This window comes from Corvus moneduloides, chromosome 7 (genome assembly GCF_009650955.1).
Source record: "Corvus moneduloides isolate bCorMon1 chromosome 7, bCorMon1.pri, whole genome shotgun sequence".
Taxonomy (NCBI): Eukaryota; Metazoa; Chordata; class Aves; order Passeriformes; family Corvidae; genus Corvus; species Corvus moneduloides.
The window spans coordinates 9,884,424-9,899,650 of NC_045482.1; the positions used below are offsets into that span (position 1 = coordinate 9,884,424).

Here is a 15,227-nt window from a genome sequence, read left to right on the forward strand (position 1 = left end):
ACGGCAAGCTACAAAGGGACTTTTGGAAATGACAGTATTTCTCACCTGTAGAGGTGTTCCTATGAAGAAAGGTGAAATATAAATGCATTGCAACTTAAACCATTCCAAGGGTGTACTTAGACCTTCTGCAGAAAGAACAGCTCAGATATTCTATACCAAATTCTTCTTGGTTGCTTAGTGCTGGCTGTATAGAACATATTCTTTATTATTAATTCAAAGTATTTTCTGGAGAAAATACATTTTCATGTTCCCTTAGTACATGCTCATCTCAGGTACCTGATTGCTATCCTATTTTGTTTTGCTTGATTTCTTGTATTTGATAAACAATGTGTTACTCCCTCTTTTGCCATTATTCGTGGGCTCCGATCTGGATCGGTGTTTGGCCATGCACAATTGCTGGTGCTTGTGACATTTGCGTTCTCTGTGAGCCCCTGCTTGCCAGAGACGGCCAGTGCAGGGGGTGGGAGGTGCCTGCAGTGTGCTACACCCGGCTGTGGCATCCCTTGCTGAGGCCACTATGGTTTGTATGCTGAGCATACTCTGAGCCAAAGAACCCAGTGAAGCTTTTTTCATAACACATGAAAAAGGCTCTGGCAAAAGGGACATCCAGATTTACCCAGCACCAATGTGCCCCCTGGCTGAAGGGGTTTGAGCATGTCAGTGACACAGGGTTAAGCAGCTACCCTAGTTGTAAACGAGGCTGAGACTCTCTGAAAAGAAAAGCCAACTCGTTTATTTATTAACAACTGAGAGCGGGAACCCAGGATAAGCCCAGGCTCCGTGCGACAAGCCAGAGTAAACCAACACACAGAAAGGACAGTGCGACCCACTGGGTGCTCCCTTGGACCCCAAGTTCCACAGGAGGACCCCGGATAAAGTCCCAGGTCTGTTCTTATACCCTCTGTCCGTTCACAATGGGTGGATTTTGGATCCTTCTGGTTGGCTCGCTTCCAGGGGTTCTGTTGGTCTTTATCAAGATGCATTTTTGTCCAATCATTTCCCGAGGGTGTCGAATGATTGGATAATCCTTTATCCAGTAGCGGTCCAAGATGTTGACATCACCTGCATGAGGTAATTTTCTAGTCCATCATGTCATCACATCCCCAGTTGTCTCTCCACCTGGTGCTCACACTCTGATATTACACCTGGACAGTCTTGCAATATCCTCAGTTAACATGCCCATTTATTCAACTATCAACTCCCCTCTTTTATATCTAATCCAAACAGTAACAATCAACACTCCAAAACCGATTCATTTATTACAACTTTCCCCTCTAAAACTTTGATCGAGCTATGGCCCACATCAACCATTCAAAATTTAAATTGTATCCTCATAAACTTGATATATTTTTTGGAGTTTTTGGTATTTCTCATAAGTCTCTTTTGCTGGTTTTGGGGTTTCCTCTTGCTTTTCTGCTCTCATCATCCTGGTCTTCTCAATCTTTCTATCACTTAAGTTTTCAATGGAATTTTGCACAATACTCATAATCATCTGAATTAAACAAGGGATCACACATGGAAGAAAATAATACTTACTAAAGCACCTCCAGCAATCAATAAAACTTTCTTCCACCACCCTCCTCCCAAGAGGTTATCCCACTAGTTTGCTTTAAATAATGGGGTCCGTCTCTGGCCAGGAATGTGTGCCAACTTTCTAAGATTTGTGGTGATATTTTTGATAGCTTCACTATGGTCATCTATTTCAACACAGCATTCTGATGAGTTAAATTTTCCACATAGTCCCCCCTCCTCTGCTAGTAAATAATCCAATGCCAACTGGTTCTGATAGATCATAGTTCTCATTTCATGGGATTGGGCTGAAAGTAAATCAGTAGCGAGAGTAGACTGATTTGATATGATCTCTACTAACGCTTGTAGGCGAATAATTCGGTTTAGCATATAGATGGGAGTTCTATAACCCCATGACCCATCCTGGGCCCAGGTGGTGGGGCCACAGGTAGCTATGATTCTCTCTGGGGGACATTCATCCTTTCCCCATTTCTGAGTCCCTCCTATTTGAATCTCCCTCCTTTTTCGTTGTAATTCGTCACAGAGGGGTACTCCCAAGTGTTGTCCCTCAGTTCATGGGAGTAGAAAGAAAGATGGTCGGATGATGCCCAACATGCAATTTCCAGCCCAGCCTTCTGCTAACATCACATAAGCCCTCTTTCTGCAAAGCCAGAAGAGTCCTTTTGGGGCTCTCCAGAATCTGGGAGGTTTCATTGTAGTAATAACACCTTTATTCCAAAATTTTGAAAGCTGGGGTTCATTGTGGAAGGAGTTGGGTTCTCTTGTAATGCACTCATATAATTTCTCCCACTCAATACAGGAGCAGCCTTGTTTCTGCTTTTTTGCCCAATACAATTCTGAAGCCTGGGGAATCCACCATTGGTTAGTATTATTAGTTACAAAATACCTTTTGCAGGACAGCTCACCCACATAGACCATGCACTTAGGACCTCTCCTCCATAAACACTCTTCTCCGATCACTTCAGATCTTAAACTCCACACCTCCTCTTCATTCCTTTCGTCAGGCCCAGGCACTTCCTTTTCCCATAGTTTTAATATTTCCTGTGGATTCAGAGCAATCCCCTCCCATGGCCAGATTTCTGCCATTTGAGTGTCCCCACAAATCCAACAGTCAGTAACATTAAACTCATGGCTTATCTTTTCTACCAGGTCTAAAAATAGGTTTTTCCCTCCCAACATCTGGATTTCAGGTTTATTTATTATCCCTTTCATTTTCTTTTCTCTAATCAAGTCTGGTTCATACACTTTTACCCCTTGTTCTACAGGTCTTTTTTCAGAACAGATCTATTTTTCTTTCATAGGACATTCTCCCAGCAATTTTTGTTTAAATTTTCCTACGTTTTCAAAAAGCCAGTAGGTTTTTTCCATCCTCTGTACAAGTGCTTAGCTGTGAAAACTTAATACAAGAAGGGCTCGGGTTAATATGGGTCCTGAGGACGGCTGTCTGAGAGTCTCCTGCATAGAAAGGGTAGTAACACCTGTCGCAGGGCTTCGCTTCTCCTCCTTGGGTGATTATTATTAGGAGGGCTACTATTAGCAGGGGTCCGGTACAGGGCACTCTCCCACCTATGTCTCCCCTTAGCCTCTTCCAGAGGATCTACGACTCTCCGTGGCAAGAGTGCAGCCTGATCCGGTCTTGGCCCCCCCTTTCCCACCCACGGTGTTCTTACCAATCTCAATCACCTTCTCGTTGCAGTAACTCACTTCCCTCCTTGTATCAACTTGTTTTCTCCTTTCCTTTTTGGGGTCAAATTACTAGGTGTGTGGGCAGATGCTCTATTCTTCAAAACCTTATGATCTGTAATGAGAAATACCAAATATTAAAACAAGTTTTCTATATATAGGTTAAATAGTTATTCACTCATCAGACTTCAAGCTTTAAAGATCTATAAGTGTTAAGATTTACATAAACTTATGATCAATACTTCATAAATAGTTTAATAACTCTTTTTAAACCGTTAAAAATCTCATCCTCACAGTATCTCTGGTGGCTTTTTCTTTGGGGTTAGCTTAGTGTCCGTCGTTCCCACCACTGTCCATTCGGTTGGAGCTGGTACCGGTCCTTTTACTCTGGAAACATGGGTCCACCCTCTCTCTTGTGTCCTCACTGCAGTTTCTGTAGTTAGTAAGACTTGAAAAGATCCTTCCCACCTAGGAGTTAATGGTTGTTCCTTCCAAGTTTTGATGAGGACCCAATTGCCAGGTTGGAACATATGAATGTTAAAATCGATAGGTGCAGTCTGAGGGAAGATATCCCTTTTGTCACAATTCCTTTAGGGTGCTGGTAATTGTACATACTTCTTTACACTCTGCTCTCCTTCCTCATAGGCCCCTGTGTTACCTGACATAGTTAAAAAGGGTAAACCGAACATCATCTCGTATGGAGAAACACCTATGTCTGCTCTAGGTTTTGTCCTTATCCTCATCAAGGCCAGAGGGAGACACTTTAACCAACTCATCTTTGTTTCTTCCATTAATTTTGTGAGGGCTATTTTCAACATCAGGTTCATTCTTTCCACCCTCCCAGAACTCTGTGCTCTCCACGGGGTATGGAGCCTCCATGTAATACCCAGGGCATTGGTTATTTGATGTAAGACCTTTGCTGTAAAATGCAGGCCCCTGTCTGAATCAATGGTATTTACTACCCCATACCTCAGTATTATTTGTTCTAGCAAAATTTTGCTAACCATCTCTGCTGTCACCCTCGTAGTTGGGTATGCCTCAACCAATGAGTTAAATGGACTACTATAACTAATAAATACTGCAATCTTTGTATTCGTGGTAACTCTGTGAAATCTACTTGAATGTTCTGAAAGGGTCTTCTTGCCAATTCTCTTCCTCCTAACGGCATTTTTCTCATCACCTTTTTATTTATCTTTTGGCAAATCATGCAATATTTTGTGATTATTTTAGCAATTTCAAAAGTTCCAATACATACATACACTTGCAGAAAATGGTCAGATAATGCTTGGGTTTCCCAGTGGGTCGAGGTATGTAAATTCTCTAATCTCTTTCTAGTCAGCACCTTGTTCAAAACCTGTCTCCCATCTGGCATTCTCCATTCTTCCTTTTCGTTTTTAACAGCACTATGTCTCTGTAACTCTTCTTGTTCTTTCTCACTAAAAATTGGAATCTCCTTATTATTTTTGTCATTACTGTCACTCAAATCCACTAAATGAAGAACTCTTTCACTGTCATCCATAGCAGCTTTCTTTGCTACTTGATCTGCTAAGTAGTTCCCTCTTATTTCCAGTGAATTCCCTTTCTGATGTCCTCTAACATGGACTACTGCCACGTCTAAAGGACCTTTTAAAGCTTCTAACACTTCCCTAATTAGGCTTTCATGAGTTAAGGTTTTTCCTTTTGAATTCACAAATCCCCTCTGTCCAGATTTTCCTGAAGGTATGTACTACCCCATAAACATACTTAGAATCTGTATAAATAGTTCCTCTTTTATAATTAAGCCATTGTAAACCTCTTAATAAAGCATAGATCTCACAGCATTGGGGCGATCATTTAGCAGGGAGCTTTCCCTTTTCTATAATCATCATGTTTTTTCCATCAATCACTGCATAACCTGATACTCGTTTTCCTTCTACCACTTTAGAGGAGCCATCCACAAATAGGATTTCTCCTTCAGTTAAGGGGAGCTCCGATAGGTCTTCCCTCACTTTTGTCTGTAAATCAGTGGTTTCAAGACACCTATGTTCTAATCCATCCTCTGATTCTCCATAAAAGAACTGGGCAGGGTTCTGAACTTTTGTGGTAGCCAGCTCTAGGTTTTCAATGTTATTTAAAATTAATTCATACTTTAAGAGTAGGCTGTCTGATATCCATTGACTGGCTCTTCTGCTTAATATGACCTTCAAATCATGTGGGGTATATGTTTTAATTTCATTCTCAAATGTTAACTTATAACCTCCTTCAGCTAGGGTTACGGTAGCAGCCACTGCCTGGAGACATGGTGGCCATCTTCTGACAACTCGATCTAACAATTTAGATATATATGCAATTGGTTTCCTAACTCCGCACCATTCTTGTACTAAAACTCCATAAGCCACTCCTTCTTCTACATTTACAAGTAATTCAAACAACTTTCCTAAGTCAGGCAAGCTTAACACTGGAGCAGTCATCAATTTTTCTTTTAATATTCTTAGTTTCTCTTCATCATTCTCATTCCAATTTACAGGCTCATCTCCTACCAATTTTTCATACAAAAATTTTACCAATTCTATGTGTCTATCAATCCACAGTTTACAATATCCAGTTAGTCCCAATAACTTCCTTATGTCTCTCTTAGTCTTTGGAGCTGGCAACGATAATATCCCTTGTATACGACTCGAGTCCAACTTCTTAAAACCCTTTCCAATTAAATGACCCAAATATTTTACTTCAGGCTCTATGAACTGCAATTTCCTTTTTGAGACCTTTAAACCTTTTTCACTAGGAAGTTTAATAACTTAATTGTTGTCCTCTGAACTTCTTTCAGTTCTCCTGAAACTAATAAATCATCAACGTACTGCAAAATCTGTACTTCTCCGATGGGTATGAACTGCTGTAATATTCCCTCCAAAGCCTGACCAAATAGATTTTGGAGACTCGGTATACCCTTGAGGTAGCCTAGTCCATTGCAATTGCTGTTTCCTTCCTGTATCTTCATCTTGCCATTTAAAGGCAAACCACCCTTGCCTTTCCCTTCCCAGTGGGCAAGCCCAAAATGCATCTTTCAAATTGATGACACTGAACCACTCATGTCTGGCTGGTACCTTACTTAACGTAAGGGTTAGTTACTACCGGATATTGTGCAATAGTTTGTTTATTCACTTCTCTTAAATCTTACCAATCTATATGTACCATCCTGGTTTTTTACTGGTAATATTGGGGTGTTATTCGGAGATGTACGTGGTTCCAGAATCCATCTTTAATCAAGTCCTTAATCACTGGAGTCAGTCCTTTCCTCTGCTGAAATTGGGTATTGTTTTACTCTTATTGGTGGTATATTTGGTTTCATTTTAATATCTATGGGGGAGATATACAACAGTCCATGACCTCCTCCTTCCACCCATACTCTTGGATCTATCACCTCTTCATCTTCCTGCCTTAGTATCATTATCTTTGCTACCATCCGCCCTTCTTCTGGCACCACACCTATTCTTAATTGTACCTGTAAGTCTCGACCCAAGAGATTGCACCCTAACTTAGGTATATACAACAGGCTTACACATCCCTCTCTAGAGTTTCCTTTTTTTGTACTTGTTCCATAATGAATACATCAAATGGGTCATTTTTAGCACCTTTTATTTTGCACTTTTGATTACTTAATTTGCATCCTGCTGGAAGCTTCCAGGCACATGACCTAGCTGCTCCAGTGTCAACTAAAAACTCATATTCTTCACTCTGGGGGCCAACTTCTAAATTTACCAGGGGCTCCATCTGATGTCCAGTCTCTTTCCCCAGAGCATAGAGTCCCTGACACCCCTAACCATCTCCTTTTAAAATCCTCTCTAGGGTGTCCTGTTCTTTTGCGATTGCCTTATCCATTTGCCGCTTTTTACAGAATCTTTGTGTGTGAACCTTTTCTTTACAAAAATAACAGACTATCTCAACCCAGGGTGGTTTCCTCCTCTTACTTGGCCCTCCTTTTTCCTCTTCTTCTCCTTTTGTCTCTTCCCTCCCAGCTCCTACGCTCTTTTTTGCTATGGCCACCATAATCTTTGCCTTTGTCTTAGTCTTTTCTTCCTCCTTCCTTAAATACACCTTTTGCTCCTCCCTCAACAGTTCATTAAGGCCTTTTTCCTGCCAATCATCCATCTTCTCTAATTTCCTCTGAATATCAGTCCACGCTCTGGTTACAAACTGTATCTTTACCAGTATTCGTCCCTCTGAACTTTCTGGATCAACACTTGAATACAACCGAAAGTTTCTTTTTAACCTTTCCAACCATGTGCCAGATGTCTCATCGTTCTCCTGTTGGCTATCAAAAGCTAGTCTTGCATTACTCGTCCTAGGAACTGCTTCTCGTATTCCCCTTACTATTGAAGATCTATAGTCTCTCATATTTCTTCTCCCCAGCTCCTCATTAGGATCCCAATCTGGTTGATTATTTGGCATCTTCTCCTCCCCTCAGGAACCAATTCTGTTTTCCTTTTCCCAGATTCTCATCCCTGTTGCACGTATTAATTGGATCTCTTCCAGGGAGAAAAAGATGTCCAAAATCAAGTTCAATTCCTCCCATGTATATATGCTAGGTCCTAGGAACTGGTTTGATATTCCTATAGGGTCTTCTAATAAACTCTTTATTTCTTTTTTAAAGTTCCTGACCTCAGAAACTGTTAATGGTGCATTTACAAACCCAGTTCCTCCCCTAGCACCTCCCATTGGTACCTCCCTCAATGGCAACAACTTTTCCACTACTTCTTCCTTAGATTGGCACTTCTTTGCTTGATGCCGAGTATTATAATTATGCTGACTTGAGCTCCCTTCTGATTTTTCCTGTTTCTCTACTTCTGCATTCCTACAACAGCAATGTCCATCAACTTCCCAAGAACCTTGGAATCCATCCCTTCCCTGTTCAGTTCCTCTACTAGGAACCGGTTCCTCAGCAGGTGACTGGGACATTAGAGAGAAACTAAGGGGAACAGACTGAAATGTAGGAGGCATAATAAGAGGCATAGGGAAACTCTGGGGTACTAAGGAGGGATGTGGAGAATAAGGCTGGACTACAAGAGAAGCGGGGAACAGTGTCAGGCGGACAATTGGGGTTTTGGGTTCTGGATTAGTATATACGGGAGGAGGCTGAAGTGTGGAGGTGTGGGCAGTGGTATTGATTGACTAGAAGGGAGTACTGGAGGGGTAGGAGGGTGAACTATAGGTGGTGTTGGTGGAGAAGGAGGTGGGAGGTGATCTAAAGGATCCCATCCCCTCTTAGGGTTTTCCTCCTTTTCTTCTTTTTCTACCTCTTTTTCTATTTTGTACACTCTTTATCTTTTTGTCCCAAATCTCATTTTCTAGCCAACAAGCTGCATATTGAACCTCCTCCTCGTCTTGGGACTCTTTTAGATTAATGTTTATTTAAGGCCACACATAACCATTTTTCTTTAGACCTATACCAGGGCCAATAAACGGGTCCTTCTTGAATCCTCTCCTTTGACCAAATCTTAACCCTATATCATTTTTATTTTATCTAATTTCTTTAAGTTGTCATCACTGTCTCAATTTTCCAGCATTTCTCCCAAGGGACTATTGGGAGAAATGTCTTTTATCTTGGTCTTTCCCTTCTTGAACTTCTGGGAATTCTTCCCTGCGCACTGACCCATGATTTAATAATAATTGAATTGTAATTCAAATATTTAAAGAATTACAAAATAACTCAAGTCCTATATTTAAATTAATTCTTTAATATAGGAAAACTAATAAGACTGCTGGTCTAGAATGATAACCCAAGGTATCTCTATAATGAGGGAAAGAAATAAAAAAAATAAAAACTAAGCGTGGGAATCTCAAAAAGATCATGGGAACTAAAGATGGCGGTCCATGGGAAAATACCATGAGAACATAAACAAGCCTCAAAAGCTACCAGAAACTGGGTGGACCCTAAGGCTTTCCAGCCCCTCTCCTTCCATAACTTAAAACACCACCCCTTCCTGGAGCTGGGGGCATCCCACAAATTGTAGGATGGTTCTCTTCAGCTGTCGTGAGAACCTTCTCTAGAATTACAAGATGGCGTCACCGCTCTGCTGGTGAGATTTACCCTTCACAGCCGTTCACTAAGCCCTGACCGCTCCGGTAAAGTTACCAACAACCACTCCAACAGCTCTGAGATTTAAAGCCTCCTTATATTGAAGGGATACACAAAATCCCAACACCACACCAGCAAGCTCACTCTTACAGATACACAAACCTATCCATGTATAATACACTCTAAAACAAATAAAAGCACCTACACAAACTAAATAGTCCACGTTCATACACTCTCCCCCTAATAGGTGGCCTGAGGACTATTGGATAAGCCTCACCTCAGAACCTCGCCTATCAGGCCTCCCGCAACTATGCAACCAAATCAATCTCTCAAACAAAAAAAATTTATATGTGTATATCACTGATAGGTAGATATAAAAGAAGTATTTAGATATAACGAATACTACCAACAGAATGCACCCAAGTACTCTTGCGTTCCAAATTAAAAGATAAAATCACTTAGGGATAACTTTTATATTTCTGTTTTATTTATGTCTATCTTGGCAGGTTCTAACACCTCCTCTCACTCTAGTGAGTGAGGGAGCTTCTCACAACGGGTGGCCCCCGCTCTTCCCAGCTTGTCACTGCGTTGCAAAGAACTTTTCTCACTCCCTCAATGAACCCCCTCCACACAGGATTCCCAGCTTGAGGCATCGTGAGAAATCCCTCCCCCCTTGCAAATCCACACTCAGGATCCCTAGTTCAGGGTGCTAATCCCCCTTGGGTTGGGTACCTTCCTCTTCCCCTGCCAGAGAAGAGGCAATTGCCTGTCCAGTGGCCACACAGCCCTGATGGTCTCCGGGCAGAAGTTATCAATCTCCAACCTCAAGGGTCCTAGTTCCCCGGGTGCCAGACCTCCGCTTGATCTGCCCTGAGGAACTGCCCTCCAGGCAGCCTTGGCTGGTGAGGCTACTGTGCCCTCCTCGTTGGGATCTCACTGCGTGCGCCAGCACCCCACCCAAGAGTCCAGCAGCCCTCACACCCAGTGCAAAGCCACCCCTCGGAGCCTCCAACCACAGAGGAGTGGGAGACTAAGCGGGTGAGGGTGGCAAAAAGGAAGTACTCCCCTGTCTCCCCCTTCCTGGGGTCCCTAAGGTACCACACTCTCTTGTTATCACTTGCTTCCCTCTTCCTACTTGGAGGTCCACACTCCACTCCGGGAGCCCACTCCACTCCAGCCGGCTGCCCTGACACACACACTCGCACTCCCTTATGCCTCACCCCACTTGCAATACTGACCTGCCTATCTGCGAGCCCCGTTCCCTCTCGGAGGGCTCTCCCCCTCTGGGTTGTCGTGCTCTCAGCCGTTACTTGGGAAAGCTAGCTGTCCTTCCACGGTCTCGAAGAAGTCCAAACTCTGGGTGGCAAAAATCTGCCAGATGAGTTTTTTCCAGACCTGTCCTTCTCCAGGACTGCCTCTGGGCATGGCTTATCCCAGATGAGTCCCCAGAATTGTTGTAAACGAGGCTGAGACTCTCTGAAAAGAAAAGCCAACTCGTTTGTTTATTAACAACTGAGAGCGGGAACCCAGGATAAGCCCAGGCTCCACGCAACAAGCCAGAGTAAACCAACACACAAAAAAGGACAGTGCGACCCACTGGGTGCTCCCTTGGACCCCAAGTTCTGCAGGAGGACCCCGGATAAAGTCCCAGGTCCATTTTTATGCCCTCTGTCCATTCACAATGGGTGGATTTTGGATCCTTCTGGTTGGCTCGCTTCCAGGGGTTCTGTTGGTCTTTATCAAGATGCATTTTTGTCCAATCATTTCCCGAGGGTGTCGAATGATTGGATAATCCTTTATCCAGTAGCGGTCCAAGATGTTGACATCACCTGCATGAGGTAATTTTTTTAGTCCATCATGTCATCACGTCCCCAGTTGTCTCTCCACCTGGTGCTCACACTCTGATATTACACCCGGACAGTCTTGCAATATCTTCAGTTAACATGCCCATTTATTCAACTATCAAGTCCCCTCTTTTATATCTCATCCAAACAGTAACAATCAACACCCCAAAACTGATTCATTTATTACACCCTGGCTGAATTGAAAGGTCCCTGCAGGGGTGGCAGGTGTTGTACAGAGGTCTCTGTCCCTGCTGACGCATGCCAGGAGAGAGATGCCGGACTCACCAGAGCTAACTGCGTGCTACAGAGGTAGCTCAAAGAGATGTGGTTCAATTTCCACAGATAAAAGTTTTGTCTTGTTCATAACCTGCAAGACAAGACAGGCAAGTCACAAAAGGTTTGGCAGATGTAGGGCAGGATCATCACATGGCAGTAGCTCTAGTCTCTCTCTTTGGTTTTCATTACGCTGAAAGAACTATTCCTGACATCTCTAACCAGCAGTATTTGTGAGATACCTCAAAGGTTTTCAATAAAAGGATTTCAGGTGTTCTCAACACTCCCCTCCATGCAAATTCACTTGCTGCTTTCACAAAAATTCTTATTTTATTATAATGCAAATAACAAACTCCTTCAGATATTCGTCTCTCCCCACTCACACGTTTTCTTTTCAACTCTGTCAATGATTTCTTTTTTTGTCTGTTTTTTCAATTGAATTTTGATGCTCTGATAAAGAGGTCTAGTAATGTGTCAGTGCCTGATTATTATGTCAAATTATGATTTTTAGAGTAAGTCTGTAGTAATGGAACTTTTCTGAAACCTATAACATATTGTACAGCTTTAAAGACACACTGCAGTTACTTAAGTGCTTTTAGCATTTTCTCTTTGAAAATAAATGTTTTAGTGGAATAATTAATTGAAATAATTTCTATACAAGCAAAATACAAGCATGAAAATGTTCCTGTGATAAAGCAACTGAATATTTAAGAATTATATTAAGTTTTAATGTATTTCTTCAATGAAATATGTCTGAACCTGTAACAGGAGCACGGTCAAGGTTTGAATTGTTCTGCAAGGGTAGCACAGAGTTCTCTTGTGGGTACTAGTGGAAGCAAACTATTTTTCTTGTCCTTCATTTCTATCCATTATGGACTGTATCAACAAAATGTCACATTTCCCACTGTGTTTGGTAAAGGGTGCTACAACATGGGACCTGCATAACCTGGAAAGAAGTCTTCACCTCTCAAGGGACGTGTATCTGGGAGCAAATAAAGTGCTCAGATTCAGTCTGGATGAACTGTCTCTCCAGGGAGAAGTCATCTTGGAGTTAAGTCACATGCTGCATCTCATTTTCAGTTCCATTCTTTGTTCTGCTTGTAGTATTTTCATTGTGGGCATTAATCAGGAAATCATGAACACAAGCTTCAGCTTGGAAGCAGAAACAAAACCACCCCAGATAATCTGAGAACTAAAGCTTCTGGAGGAAGGCTAAGATGGCATTGCAACAGATGTGGTCTTCAGGATTGAAGAATTAAGAATAAAAAGAAAGAATAAAGAACCCCGATATTTTGCAATGAGTTTCTTGCACCATCATTTGTGGAATCAGTCTTCAGCAATATCCATTCCCTTAAGATATGTGCTCAGGGATTAACTCAATATTAGGGATATGGTGACTCTATCAAAGATAAGCTGTTGTATTTAACTATGGTGGTGCAATCAAGCTTTTCCAAAAAATTGTAAATGGGCCTTGACTAAATGAGGCTTATTCAACTGGATGAAATTTAATTTTTGTGTCAGTTGGCAGGATATTAACAAGCTAGAAGCCTTCTCTAATTCAGCAACTTTTGGCAGAGGAGTGCTATAGAAAAGGAGGATTGAGTGCTCCAGTTTTTGCATATGCTGCTGAAGGGAGGAATTGTTCACTGAAGAAGTGTTCTTGTAGGAGAGGTCTGCGAGAGAGATGTGGGGGATACTGACCCTCTCTCTGTTGATCAGGACTGAATTATCTGGAGCAAACATCCTTACTGAAGAAAAGCTAAAATGTCCCATAACACTTTAGTGAGTGAAGGAATGTCTCTTGCAGGAGTACCAGAGTGGGGAATGTTTGTTCCCTGAGTGCTTTGCAGACAGATGCCACTTTGCACAGTGATTCTCACAGGCTGGTCCTGTGACTCTCTCAGTGACACAAAGCCAACTATGCAGGAAAAAGTTGGGGTTCTGTGGCACATATAAGTGCATTGATTTACCCAAATTGAAATGGAAGCCTCTTACACCTATATTAACTACTTTTTTTTCTACAGGTATAGGTTAAAATATGTAATTGTAGTCTGTGGCAAATTATACCACAGCGCAAGGCAGCTCTCTGATCTGCAACTTTATTTGATACAGAAAGTACCTTAATTCTAGTATAATTAATATAGCAATTCTGTATCTCCACTATCCTTTACTCCTACAGAGGTTTGGCATCGTAATAATCTAAAACATATTCTGTTTATTGAGATTTTGATTTGTGGTAAGTTTAAAATGTGATTTGAGAACAGGAAGAGAAGTGGAGAGGTAATACAAAGTGGAGTTAAGGAAAGGTAAATAATAAGAAAAAGAACTATTTCCTATCTCATCATCCATTTTATTAGCTGCCAGCATCTTTGTCAGTTTGTCACCACAGATGATGTTTTCTTCTTTTCTGCTCACTCTCATAAATAAATTGATCAATATTTGTATTGTTCTTGCTGGCATCATCTTATCATTTTTACGTTTGTCTAAGTCCCATTTCTGTATATTGATCTTTACCCTGCTCTGAAAAGCAGATATAAGTTGTTCTGCCTGCCAAGGCTGACCTTTAGTGTAATTTAAATATCATTTCTGAGCAGGGAAAGCAGGAGGTGTTTTAGTATTTGCACATTTTGGAGAAAGGCCAATGTCCCACTGTGGAAGAGGCAGCATGGTACAGAAGGGATGGAAAAGCTCTTGTACAGGAAATCAGAGCCTCCCTTCTGTACCAGCCTTTGTTTTCAGCATGTAGATGGTATTTATTCTGATTGAAAGCTTCCCATGAGAAAGAAACCCAAGATGCCTGACAAGTTCTGCCCAATCTTCCTTGCTGTTTTCTTCTCCACCTTCATTTTTCTGCTTTAGACTATTCATTGCTATGTGGGTTTTTCCCTACTGCGCAATGCAGTGCATTAGAAGTTGTGCACAGAGTGTGATATTCCGTTTGTACTATTTTTTTTTCTTTCATATTATATGGAAAACTTTTATTGATTGTAAAGTTTATTTCACAGTCCTGCTACGTTAGGTCAATTAAATTTTTGTGGTTGCCTTTTTAAACTGAGGATGTCACTTTTGACATCCTGTGTGGAATACAATTTATCTAAAAATGTAGATTATACTTAGTTTAATTTAGCACCAGTGAGGAAATAAAAATCTGTTCTGCGTGATGCACTTTTTCCCTTCAAGATTTCTTTGACTCTGGTGTCCCCTGCGCTTTCTCTACTGACAGCATCCAAAAATATCTCAGAGAAATGAAAATAAGTGAGATACTTTCCCTGTTTTGCTTGTTCCAGCAAGCATTCACTTAGCCGAGTTAACAATCAGCTCAGCAGCCACACAAGACTTGTTTATGTTGTTATGGGCTGTCTGTGTAATCACTCCCAGAGCCAACAGAAACCTAAAGGAAAAATTTGCCAAGCTGCAGCTGGAGGACTGCAAACAATCCATGACATTTGGTGAAAGTTTAAATTAACATATGTTATATCAGGCAACAAGCAAACAGCTGGGGAATATGACAGCTGTTATCCATAAATAATGTTACATTTTCAGCACCTATATTTATGTGAAATTTTACTGGGTAAAGATGCAAATCAGTATTTCATTACTTAACAACGTGACTGCAGTGTAGGAAGAGCCCTGCCTGTCTCCAGTGTGTGCCACGTGCTGCACAATCAGCCTCAGGTCCTCCCAAGCTGCCACCTGAAAACCCAAGGTCTGGGCTCTTAAGCAGTGAAGAGCTTCCAGATTTTCAGAAAGGTTTTTTCTCTACTGATGTAAAAGGGCTGAAATTATATTTTTGTTCTTCAGCATTTACGTTGTTGGGCTCCAGACTGATGTGTGGTTGGTGT

The 15,227-nt window shown here is 41.6% G+C and overlaps 1 long non-coding RNA gene across 1 annotated transcript; it reads right to left on the reverse strand.

Annotated features, from left to right (window-relative positions):
* Positions 1-714: 714 nt before the first annotated feature.
* Positions 715-11,443, reverse strand: LOC116446867. The gene is made up of 2 exons (XR_004241414.1): positions 10,507-11,443; positions 715-3,328 (listed from the first exon to the last, which is right to left on the reverse strand). It is a non-coding gene; the product is annotated as an uncharacterized LOC116446867 (long non-coding RNA).
* Between the last annotated feature and the right edge of the window lie 3,784 nt (positions 11,444-15,227).